Genomic DNA, 12,883 nt, shown 5'->3' on the forward strand with positions numbered 1-12,883 from the left:
GTAGGTTAGGTGGATTAAATGCATTTTTGACTTAGGTTGATTTCAGTTACTATGTATGGGTTTATTAGGATAAATCCCCAATGTGAGTCAAGGAAGAGCTGTATACAACTTTATTTTTGGTATTTCATAGACTCATGGAACTGAAAGAAACATTAAAGGTTACCTAATTCAAAATCCTAATTTTTCAAATAAGAATCAGAAAAATTTATATTAATACTAGAAAATGTGCTCACTGACGGAAACCACATCTGTAATAACTTAAATGCACGCAAATTTTTTTGTAAATTTCTGTAGTTTGTGAATTATTTACTAATGTGTGGGTTTTTCTGCTATATGTAATTTTTTATTTTTTCAGAGTTCACATCTAGTTCTTGTTTTTAAGCCTCATGTTGTCTGCTGTACGGACATTTTCCTCTTCAGTATCCAAGCAACTGCTATTTGTATCTGGAAAACCAACTCTTATGTGTCACTCATCCCCTAACACAGGTAGTGATTGCTTCCCACTCTGGGCTGCCATAGCCTTGTGCTTAAAACCCTACAATAGTGCATGCTACTTTTTTTTTTTTTAAGGAATGAACAAAATTTGATTTTTTTGTTTTAGATAATACTTAAATATTAAGAAAGCTAAAAATTTAAAATTTAAAATACGTTGGCTAGATTTATCTATACATTATATTTACATAACGATTCTGATCTTACCTTCCCAAGAGCAGTTGCCCCGGAGGACAGAAAGGTAACCTGTAGTAGTCTTTGGGGCTTGTACCATCTACATTTTTATGGAATATAAAACACTCTGCTTCTTCCACTTCTAATAGCTCATTAAGGGAAGCCACTACTAAACCGTGTCCCTGCAGCATTTCCAGATAGCGGGACACAGCTCTCTCAATCCTTGTGAATGCCATACAGGAGGGAGGAGCCTCATGTCTTGCACTTCTGGCATTCCACTTACTCTAGGAATCAGGGTGATCTGTAATGTGATACCAGGATGATTATCCTGTTCTGCCTTGGTTATTTGAGGGTGTTGCTGTAACCTGTTCTCTCTCTTTAAAAGACAAGACTTTTCAAATTCCGTCTTATTGGCCTGCTCTTCTATGGATGTTATATTCATTTCAGCAACTACGGAGGCAGAGGTCACTCCTGTGATTCTGTTTGGGTATTGCAAATATTAACAACTTCTTCCAACTCTTGTTTCAGTGTTGCCCTGTTTCTAACAGCCTCTTCCTACATCCCAATAACACCAAAGGTGCCTTAACTTGCCAACAATTTTGCTTTGCAGATCCAGAATTTAGCAAATTTTTCAGCCTCAGGAACACCAGACAATATGGTAAATATTTCATTAGAAAGTACACCACCTTCAATGATCTGCAGACGAATGTCTGTTAGAATGTTGTTAATTTTATAGGACAGTTCAAATTGTGTTTTCTTTTCTTCATCTTCTTTTTCCATATTCTTCCAGAACGAAATATTAATTTCCTCTATTATTTTTCTTTTTAAGTTCCATAGGAGACTGTTTCTAGATTTTTCCCCTTAGGTTTCTACCATTCTTCTAGTTGTCTCCCTCAATCCTCCACTGTGATCTTCTTCTTAATATTTGGATTAGTTTGGGTCCCATTTGGGACTCTTCTTGCATTTATAGTTTGGTCACCAGATTGAGTTTTGGGAGCTGTCTTATTGAGAAAATGGTCCCAGGCAAGAGTCTTTTTCAACATGGAGTCCAAATTCTGTGCTTTTTGTTAATAGCTGTTGGTGCATTTATTCCCATTGGTGCCATTTGCTGTTAATTTAGGGGTGCTTGGAATGACTGAATTAAAATTGCCAACTGTCAAATTGGGACTTTGGCTTAGGGCTTTTGGTCTTTTGCAGTGCACATGATATCGGAGATCCGAAACAGGTTTAGGGGATTTCTGATCTTGCTTAATGCTTGGATGTCTGTTGCTATAGCTTCCCTGAAGCACACTGGGACATGTCAAGGATTTGGTTTGCTTTACCTTTTGTTCAGTAACAGTGTGTGACTAACTTAATTCCATTTAGTCTTTCATATTTATCCTTATTAACCTGTATATCCTTTATGTCCTTGACCACTGGTTTCTTTGCTGCTTGAGTCCTACTAAGGGTCTGAACAGAATGAGAGGGAGCTGTCTTTGGGAGTTTTTCTCCTGGTCTTACAAGATTTGGTCCTCTTGAGAGTTGTTGGGACTTTACTGGTGGAATCCCAATTTGTGTTTATTTAGCAAATTGCTTTTTAACTCTTTCAGAACAGCACTATTCCCTGAACTTTTGCCCAAGACTTGTTTAAGAGCCAATCTGCTCTTGGTTTGATTATAAGAGTTAGTCTTTGGCTTATCTATTGTCCATAATTCAAATGGCTTCCTTTCAGAGTCTGAGAGCATTTGGGGCAGTCTCTTTTTGTTTATCTCTTTTAGAAAGCTATCCAAGAATTCATTTTCAACATGGTTATTGTCCACGGAGTTTGCACATTTAACATTTCCTTGATCTGCTACCTGCTGTTTTGCAGTTTTCAATTCCTGTATATTAAGTGACCCTACAGTTTTTCTGGACAGTTCTCCAGTAGTGAATGACCCAGCTTCATGCTGTTCTTGATTATTGCTGGAAGGCTTACAGTTTAAGTTAGAAGAAATACATCCTGAAGTCAGCCTTTTGCCCGGAAGTTTTAGTGGTTCCAACTTTGGCTTCTGGATCCTGTGATACTAGCAGTTCTGGGCTGGATTTAATGCTGTTGGGTCTTAGAATTCTGATAGGCAAAGCAACATGATTAGTAACATCCTTTTTGGGTATAGTAATTGATTTAGAAGGTAGATGATTCAGACCATTACTCTTAGCTTTTAGATAAGGCTTGCTGTTTTGGCACTTCAGTTTTTCCTTGGCTGCTAGGTACTCCTGGAGCTTTCTCTGCTGCTTTTTAGCAGCTGTTATGTCTCCGGTGGCACCATGACTCCTATGTGACAGTTTTTCTTCCACCTTTTTAAAAAAATTGTTTAGTGTATCTTCCACAGTACCATCAGAAGGATCTTCCTGAAAAACATTTGATCCTTAGTTTAAGAAACAAGTTCAATGATAGAACAGAATCAAAATTTGTTAGTTTTGATGGATAGAATAAGTTTAAAAGGGACACCTGAAATGAACCTTGATAAAAACAATGGAATATTACTCAGCCATCAGAAAGGATGAATACCCACATTTGCATCAACATGCATGGAACTGGAGGGGACTATGCTAAGGGAAATAAGTCAAGCAGAGAAAGATAATTATCACAGGATTTCACTCATATGTGGAACATAACGAATAGCTTGGAGGACCACAGGGGAAGGGAGGGAAAACTGAATGGGAGGAAATCACAGAAGGAGACAAACCATGAGAGACTCTGGACTCTGGGAACCAAACTGAAGTTTACGGAAGGGAGGGGGGAGTGGGAAGTTGGGGTAACCGGGTGATGGGTATTAAGGAGGGCACGTGTGGTGATGAGCACTGGGTGTTTTACACAACTAATGAATCGTTGAACAGTACATCAAAAACTAATAATGTACTCGATGCTGGCTAATTGAACATAATAATTAAAAAAATAAAATAAAATACCTGAAAAAACAAAACAAAACAAAAGCCCTGTGTCTGGGGCCCAGTAGCCTACAAAACAAACTTGTAAATCTTTGTATGACATCAAGTGTTCAATATCTATTCCATCTTGGTCTTCTGATTTTTCTTGTACAGAAACCCTGTCCCTCACATGCCATATCATGCCTTGATAACTTGAACATGTCATTTCCTCTCCCCTCTGCCCACATTCCTTTCTCCAGAGGTTGTGGTAAATGGGTTCTTACTAACACTACCAGGCCCAGATGAAATGTGGCTTCCTTGTTGAGTGAACTCATACACTCAGGTAAAGTCACTGTTTTGTGCCTCATATTTCCTGTTACACTTTTTGTTAAAGTCAAAATCTTTATAATGGGCAGTGGGACCCTACCTTATTCTTTATAGTTTTCCTGTCTTCTCCACACCTTTGACCTCATGATCTTGTCTTAAAGCTTTTCCTCCGGTTACTCCCTCTGTCTTCAGTGACCTTAATGCAGATATCCACTTGGCTATCTTCTTCACATCCTTTGAGAGTTGCTTAAACGACATCTTCTCAATGAGGCTTATCATGACCACTATATTTAAAATTGCAATTGCCCTACCAATCAGCTTTATGCTATATATTTTTTCATAGTATTTATCATCTTATAAAAAACTACATAACTTATTTATTTGACTTATTTTTAAATTACTATACCTATCCAATAGAATGTAAGTCCCATGATGGCAAAGGTTTTGTCTGTTCATTTTTCCATTTATATGTACCAAATATCTAGAATAGTGTCTGTATAATAAATATTTATTAACTAAGTGAAAAATAAATCTTGAGCAAGTTACTTTGCCTCTTTAACCTTTACTTCCTTGTATTTAAAACAGAGGTCATAAGAATTCCTAAGTGAGAAAGCTATTGTGATTAATAAATGAGATAATGCATGCAAAGCAGTTAGCGTAGTGCCTGACTCATCATACTCAATTAATTAATAATGTTAACTCCCATTATTAATGATTTTACTATTTTCTGGTTTTTTAAGATTCAAAACCTTAATTCATAACTATCAAGCTTACAGAAATGAAAAAAGAAAAGTTAAGGAGAGGAACCCAGGAAGAATATTTGTAGGTGGAATTCATTATATAGTTATATATTTTTTAACTCCAGAAAAATGATAAATTACATTTTACAATATACAAGTCATATATGATATATAAAACATTAAAAAAAGTATTTTCTAGAAATCTCAATAATTCTCTTTATGAAAGGAATATAAAGGATGAAATTTATTAATTTTTCAATTATCAGAACTGTTAGTTTAACACCATTTTTACCAAAAGTCACCTTATAATAAATAAAGTGCCATTAAAATTTAGGACATTCTTAACTTCTAAAAAACAGATCAAATTGATACACATAGTTTTTTAAAAATAAAAGCAAATGCTATTGATGGAGATAAAAAGAAATGCAGCAATTTCTTGCCCTAACCTTCTACATGGCCAACTATACTCACTGAAGCTTTAATTATAAATATTTAGAGCTGTACTGGTGCTTGCCTTTACATATCTAACATATATGCTTATACTGCTATTTTTTAATTCATCAAATGAAGATTATTTTGTTGTCTTTGGTCTGTGATATATCAGCTTTGCTTTATTTCTCCACCTCCAACTCTTTCACCCCTTTCCTTCTTCTAATTCTTTTAAAAATTTTCAATTGATTATCCTTGTTAGTTGCTTTTAACTACTGAAATTTCTAATTTGTTTAACCAATGTAATTATTATCTTTTGAATTTCCCTTTTGTGAGATGAGCTTGTTATTGTGTCTATGCTTCTTTATCTTGACTTTCACTTTAAAGCCGATAATATGTATATTCTATGTGTCAAACATAATTAAATGCTTTGTGTTTTCTCTGTAGCTTGATTGACAAAGTTGAAAATTGATGAATATTGGTTAATTAATATGATTGTGTAACTGCTGTTTAATTCAGACCCTAGGGTGTAGGGTTTTGTGTTTTTTTTCCTCTTTAGGTTTTTTAATGTTATAGCAGCAGTGCCATTCCAAACTGAATATTCCTAGTGTCAACAGCAAATGTATTTTTAATTTTTATAATCTTCTAACCCTTAAAATCATGCCGATGTTGTGTTCCTTTTTGGGCAATGACTATATTTTGTAACATAATCAACAACCGATATTTTTGGATTGAGTTTGGTTTTGCTTGTTGATAAAACTACATGTTCTAATATATTTTAGATGACAAGAGAGTCATTTCCTAAAAGTCAATTTGCCATATAGTTTTAATTGACAGAATTTCAACTTGTCCCCATAGCAATTTTTTCTTTTATTAAGTTAATGGCCACTGCCACGGTTCCCTACTGCTGCTGTTGGAGAACAACTGCTGAAGGGAAGTTGAGAATTAAGACCACAAGAAACTACAGTTCTTGGTTTTTATTCTCATTTTCTGAAGTCAATATGTAGATAATTTCCTTGAGAAGACATTTCTATGCAAGGAGATGTTCAGTGATTTTCAGTTAATGAAAACTGTTTAGTAATTTTATGTAATATGGAAATCTAGATTTTATTCCATTTTCTCTCTCCTGCTTTGAACTTTGCACCAGTGTTTCTCAATATCTCCACTAATTGGTGAAAAATATGATGCTATTCTGATACTTGTTTCTTGGGGGGATCCATTTGTCCGTTGTTGTTTTAGTGTTTTCTGTCTAAAAGGATTTAAACATTCTTTTTGTCTTTAATGTGTAACACTCTAAATTAATTTGCCTTTGTGTGGCTTTTTTTTATTTCATTTTTCTTGGATACTTAGAACTTAGTGAGCTTCTTGCCCTTTTATAGAATTTCCCTTCTGCTGTGGACATTTTTGTGTCAGCATTGGTGTTTTTGTTTATCACCAAAAGTACTTTCTTATACTCTCTTCTTCTTTCCCAATTCCCAGCCCTCCTGTTAGCAAGTTGGAACTTCTGCAATCTTGAACATATTGAGACTCTCTGAAGATTCTCAATCACACACACACATGCACATGCACGTGCTCACACACCCACATACATATACACATACACCTTATGATAACATTATTTGCCTTTGAAGATAGATTTTTCTCTTTGTTTATCTTGACCTTTCTTTCTGGACCCTCATACTTCCTTAAATCTAATTTTTTTTAAGAATGAGGTAATATGAATTTTGACTGGAAGCTGTTACTAGACAGAACTTGGCAACAGATAGCTCCTTCTCTAGTGTCAGGTGTTATAGTGTTATAATAAATCTCATAAATAATATGAGATGGGTATATTCACATTAACTGCTTTATTTGTATCCTGAGAATGTATTTACATTCTAAGCAATATTTTGTGTTAGGACGGAGGGCCTTATTTCCATTCTCTCAGTAGATTGTCTGTTCCTGTGTGTAGGTATGTGGGTACATGGGTTTGTAGGAGAAATCTTAATTAATCCTAAATTTCAGGACCATATTTTACCCCTGTTTTCTTTATAGGATCATAATGAATATTCTAAATTGGCAATCTCTGTTCTCATTTTTCTTCTGTAGATGTCTAGAAGAAAGAGAATTTCATTTGTGTGTGTGTGTGTGTGTGTGTGTGTGTGTGTGTGTGTGTGTGTGTGTGAAAGAGAAAGATCTGCAGAGAAGGGGATGTCTGTGTGTTATTAACACCTCCCTTCAACAGTACCATTAGCCTTCTTTTTCTGGAACTATTAAAATAAATTGTGAATATTTTATAACAAAATTAAACACAGTAGTTTCTCATTAGATGGTACAGAACATCTACAGTGGCATAAGGAAGATTCTTGAAAATTTACTTTCCAGACAGCTCATATAATTACATTTAATGCAAAGAAGAAATTATCTGTCATTTTTTTCTTCCGATTATGTTGAATTGCCAAGAGTGTTTCTAATTAAACAAAGATCATGGAAACAGCAACATCCCAATCTATTATTTATGCAAACATTTGTAGAGCAGAAAATTATAAATTAACATATAAGTTTTACAAATATTGTCTAACTCATGTTTACATATCAGTATTAGATTTTGTGAAAATATTGTTAGCACATATAATTAAAGATCAGATTTACTACCGGCATCAGAAGTGAAAATAGACAAGAGTAAGTTATTTTTTGTAATTATCTTTTTTTTCAACTTTTCATCAAAAAAATAGTTCAGGTAAGTGCATTTCAAGTGTTAAGCCATGATAATTAATTTTAATGACTTCTGATAAAAAGTTATTTGAGTCTGACTACTCTGAATTGTTATATTTCTTTTTGAAATGTATGTTTCAGATTTTAGTTTAACTTCTAAATTATGGAATCATTAAATTGTTTTTATATTCATTGGAGGTGTTTTTAAGATATTTTTCTTAGAAATTACTTAAGGAGCTAGACTGAAAATTGTAATTATAACACAAGTTTATAATTTTGACAGCTGAAATATTGCTTTATTGTTAATCAAAAGGAGTATCATGGGAAAATATTCCATAATACCTTAAATGTAATCTGAGTAATACCTAATCACTATATAGAGGTCTAAAGAAATTTGAAAAGGTACCTAATAAACTTTTTGATAATTGAGCTAATTTGGGTGGAGAATTTTTTGGGGGGTGGGGCCAAATATTAAGTGATACTAATTTATCCTTTCCATGTCTTAAATTAATTAAAATATTTGAAGCAATGACCCAAAGTTTCAGAATTTCAAGAGACTAAAATAATTCATAATATTATTAAAAATAAAATTCCATTTATTTTCTCAAGACAAAAAAAAAGACATTATCCAATATTATTTGCACTAGTTTCTTATTTCTCCCCTAGTGATCTTTTCCTTTTTTTCAACAGTCTAAATAATGGAAACTACCCCTCTGCCCACCATCTTAGTGAGGCTCTGAACTAGAAAGTTCAGTCAGAGTCACCTTGTTGCCTTTCAAGATGGAGGCGATTTGGTCCCAATGCCGTTCATGAATATAAATGCAAAATTTTCAACACAATTTTAGCAAATCAAACGTAACTTTTATATATTTCTATAAGTATGTAATTTTTAAAACTTTTAACTTTGAATAACTTAAATATATTTATGTAAATAAATTTTGAATGTAAAAATACACCATGATGAGTGACACTTATTTTAGCTGTGAAAGTGTGGCTTAATATTTGAAAATCAATCAATATAACACACCATATAAACAGACTAAAAAGAAAAAAGCATGATATCAATTGACAAAGAAAAAGCATTTGATAAAATTCAATATTCATTCATGGTTTAAAAACCCTTAGTACACTAAGAATAGAGAACCTCCTTAATATCATAAAAAATATCTACAGCTAACTTCATGCTTAATGACGAAAGACTGAATGATTCCTCTCTAAAATCAGGAACAGGACAAGGATGTCTGCTTTTAGCATTCTTATTCACATAACTCCAGAATTTCTAGCCACTGCAATAAGAAAAAAAAAAAGAAATACAAGGAAAATAGATTGGAAAAGGAGGAAAAGAGAAGAATAAAACTGTTTGCAGATAACATGATTGTGTATGTAGAAAATCCCGAGGAATCTACAGAAAAGAAAAAAAGAAAAAGAAAAAAAAAACCTCCTAGAATTAAGTCATTGGCTTCAAGATCAATGCATGAAAGTCAATTGCATTTCTGTATACTGAAAATAAACAGTGGGAAAACAAAATAAAAAATGCAATATTATTCCCAATTGTTCCAAAGAAAATAAAATAATTGTGTAGAAATCTAACAAAACATCTACTAGGGATTGTATGCTAAAAACTATCAAATGGTGATGAAAGAAATGAGAGACAATATTTGAAGAGACTACCATGTTCATGCTACAGTAATCAAGATTGTGTGGTATTGCCCAAGGAAAGACATATAAATCAATGGAATCAAATAGAAAACTCAAAAACAGATCCAAATATGCCTACTTAACCTTTGACAAAGGAACAAAGCAATTAAATGAAGGTAGTGTCTCTTGTCAAAAAAATGGTGCTGGAGAAATTGGACATCTACAGACAAAAGAATGGATCTCAATGTAAAACTCACACTTTATATAAAAATTAACTAAAAATAGATCATGGACTTAAAGTAAAATGTAAGCCTATAAAACTTTAAGAAAAAAATATAGAAAAATATGTTTAGGGCTTAAACCAAAGTGAAGAGTTTTACATATGATGCCAAAAGCATAATCCATAAAAGAAAAATTGATAATTCACCTCACTAAATTTAAAAACTTTTGGTCTGTGAAAAGCTCTAAGAGGAGGAAAAGTCAAGCTGCAGACTTGGAGAATACATTTGTTAGTTTTATAGTCAACAAACACCTTTTATCTCTATCATGTAAAGAGTTCTCAAAAATCAACATTGAAAAAACAATACAATTAGAAAATGAGCAAAAGATATGCATAGGCATTTTACCAAAGAAGACATACAGATGGTAAATTAGCACATGAAAAGATATTAAATTCATTACCATTAAGAAAGTGCAAATTAAAACCACAATAATATATTACTATATACTAATCAGAATGGCTAAAATGAAAAACAGTGATAAAACTAAATGCTGGTGAGAGTGTGGAAAAATTGGATCACTAATACTTGAGAATTTAAAGTGGTCCAGCTCCTCAGAAAAATAATTTAGCAATTCCTTTAAAACTAAAAATTGCCTTAACAAATGACCCAGCAATTTCACATCTGGGCATTTATTCCAGAGAAATGAAAATGTATTCTCACCCAGAAACTTGCCATAAATATTCATAGCAGGCTTATTTTTAATAGTTTGAAACTTGAAATTCCCCAAACGTTCTTCAGTGAGTCAATGGTTCAACAACTGGTGTATCCACACCATGGAATTCTATTTGGCAAAAAAAGAAACAAACTATTGACATATGTAACGACTTTAATGAGCCTCCAGAAAATTATATGGGGTGGGACGCCTGTGTGGCTCAGTCACTGAGCGTCTGCCTTCGGCTCAGGTCATGATCCCAGAGTCCTGGGATCGAGCCCCACATCAGGCTCCCTGCTCGGCGGGAGGTCTGCTTCTCCCTCTCCCAACCCCCTGCTTGTGTTCCCTCTCTCGCTGTGTCTTTCTGTGAAATAAATAAAATCTTTAACAACAAAAAGAAAATTATGTGGGGTGAAAAATCCAATATCAAAAGGATACATATTGCATGATTCCATTTATGTAACACTATGAAATAACATGGAGAACTGGTTAGTGGTTACCAGAGTTTAGTGAAAGAAGTAGGGCTGGGGGTGGCTATAAAAGTATAGCTTGAAGGAAATCTGTGATGATACAGATGAGTATCTTGATTGTGGGGGTGGTTAGAGCAAGCTAACCTTGTCATAAAATTTCATAGAGCTAAATACACACACACACACACACACACACACACACACACACACACGAATCCACGTATAATTGGTGAGATCCGAATAAGATCTATGGATTGTGCCAACATCAATTTCCTAGTTTTGTTGCTGTCCTCAGCTTAACAAGATGTTAAAAGAAGGAACGCCTGGATAAAGGGGTGCACAGGATCTTCCTCCATATTTCTTTCCAACTTTCAGTGAAATCTGTTTATTTTAAAATAAAAAAGACATTATTTGAGCCACTTGGAATTCATCTTCATATAAGGTATGAGATAGGGATCTGACTTAGTTTCCTATAGCTGACACAACAAATTATTATAAACTGGGTGATTTATTTATTTATTTTTTAAATGTTTTATTTATTTATTCATGAGAGTCAAAGAGAGAGAGAGAGGCAGAGGCAGAGGGAGAAGCAGGCTCCCTGACCAGCAGGGAGCCCGATGCGGAACTCGATCCCAGGACCCTGGGATCATGACCTGAGCCAAAGGCAGATGCTCAACCATCTGAGCCACCCAGGCGCCCCAAACTGGGTGATTTGAAGCAACAGAAATTTGTTCTCTCACAGTTTGGGAGGTTAGAAATCTGAAATCAAGGCAGCTGCAGAGTTGATTCCTTCCAGAAGCTATCAGGGAGAATCTGTTCCTTGCTTCTTTCCCAGCTTCTGGTGGTTTTGGGCAAACCTTGGTGTTCCTTTACAGCTGCCTCACACCAGTCTCTGCTTCCATTGTCATGTGGTATTCTCCCTATGTCTGTGTGTCTCTGTGTTCAAACAACCCTTCTGTTACAAGGACAGCAGTTATTGGAATAGAGCCTACCCTATTTATTTATTTTTTTTAAGATTTTTATTTATTTATTTGACAGAGAGAGAGAGACAGTGAGAGAGGGAACACAAGCAGGGGGTAGTGGGAGAGGGAGAAGCAGACTTGCTGCTGAGCAGGGAGCCTGATGCAGGGCTCGATCCCAGGACCCTGGGATCATGACCCAAGCTGAAGCCAGATGCTTAATGACTGAGCCACCCAGGCACCCGAAACAGAGCCTACCCTAATCCAGTGTGACCTCATCTTAACTTGATTACACTTGCAAAGACTATTTCCAACTAAGGTTGCAGTTTCAGGTACTGGAGGTGAGCTGTATTCTAAGAATTGGTAATCCAGCAGAAATGACATCAAATTAGTTTCTCAACTTTTAAAATCTCTTATCACCTGGCCAATATTTTCAGTTTTTCACTTCTATCAAATGGCTATCTTGGATATATTTTTTTGCCATTCAATAACATATTCATTTTAGCCACCATTGTAAGTTACATTTTTGCTTATAGTGATGTCCCACATGACTTCTAGCTTTTCTAATTTGATAGATCCTTTAATATACAGATTATGAAACATTCTCGAAAATTTGCAACCGAACTTTATTTTCTCTGAAACACTTTTTGTAATTGTAATTAGTATCGTGGTTTTGTATTCTGTTGTTCTCAAAAATGCCTCACACTGGGGCACCTGCGTGGCTCAGTCCTTAAGCGACTGCCTTCAGCTCAGGTCACGATCCCAGGGTCCTGGGATTGAGCCCCGTATCCGGCTCCCTGCTTTGCAGGAAGCTTGTTTCTCCCTCTCCCACTCCCCCTGCTTGTGTTCCCTCTCTCGCTGTGTCTCTCTCTGTCAAATAAATAAATAAAATATTAAAAAAATAATGCCTCACCCAGTTTTGCTCCATGATTAGAATATAGGTTCATGAGGTCTGTGTTCATGTTGATATCTGCATCCATGTTTATGTATGTATTTTTCCCTCCAAGGGGAAACATGGCTATACAAATAAAACAGTATTAAATAATTAATTATGAAAATGTATCTTTAAAATAGGTAAATGAGGTAACTGACATGTGGGCACTCTGTTCCAATTGTGCCTCAAATGTAAACTCTGAATAGA

At 34.7% G+C, this 12,883-nt stretch overlaps 1 pseudogene; it reads right to left on the reverse strand.

Annotated features, from left to right (window-relative positions):
• Positions 1-695: 695 nt before the first annotated feature.
• LOC114208179 (cytoskeleton-associated protein 2-like pseudogene) lies at positions 696-4,137 on the reverse strand (annotated as a pseudogene).
• Positions 4,138-12,883: the final 8,746 nt, after the last annotated feature.

Source organism: Eumetopias jubatus, unplaced genomic scaffold, assembly GCF_037043125.1.
Source record: "Eumetopias jubatus isolate StellerSeaLion01/CBP00866 unplaced genomic scaffold, mEumJub1_p1.0 scaffold_2, whole genome shotgun sequence".
NCBI lineage: Eukaryota > Metazoa > Chordata > Mammalia > Carnivora > Otariidae > Eumetopias > Eumetopias jubatus.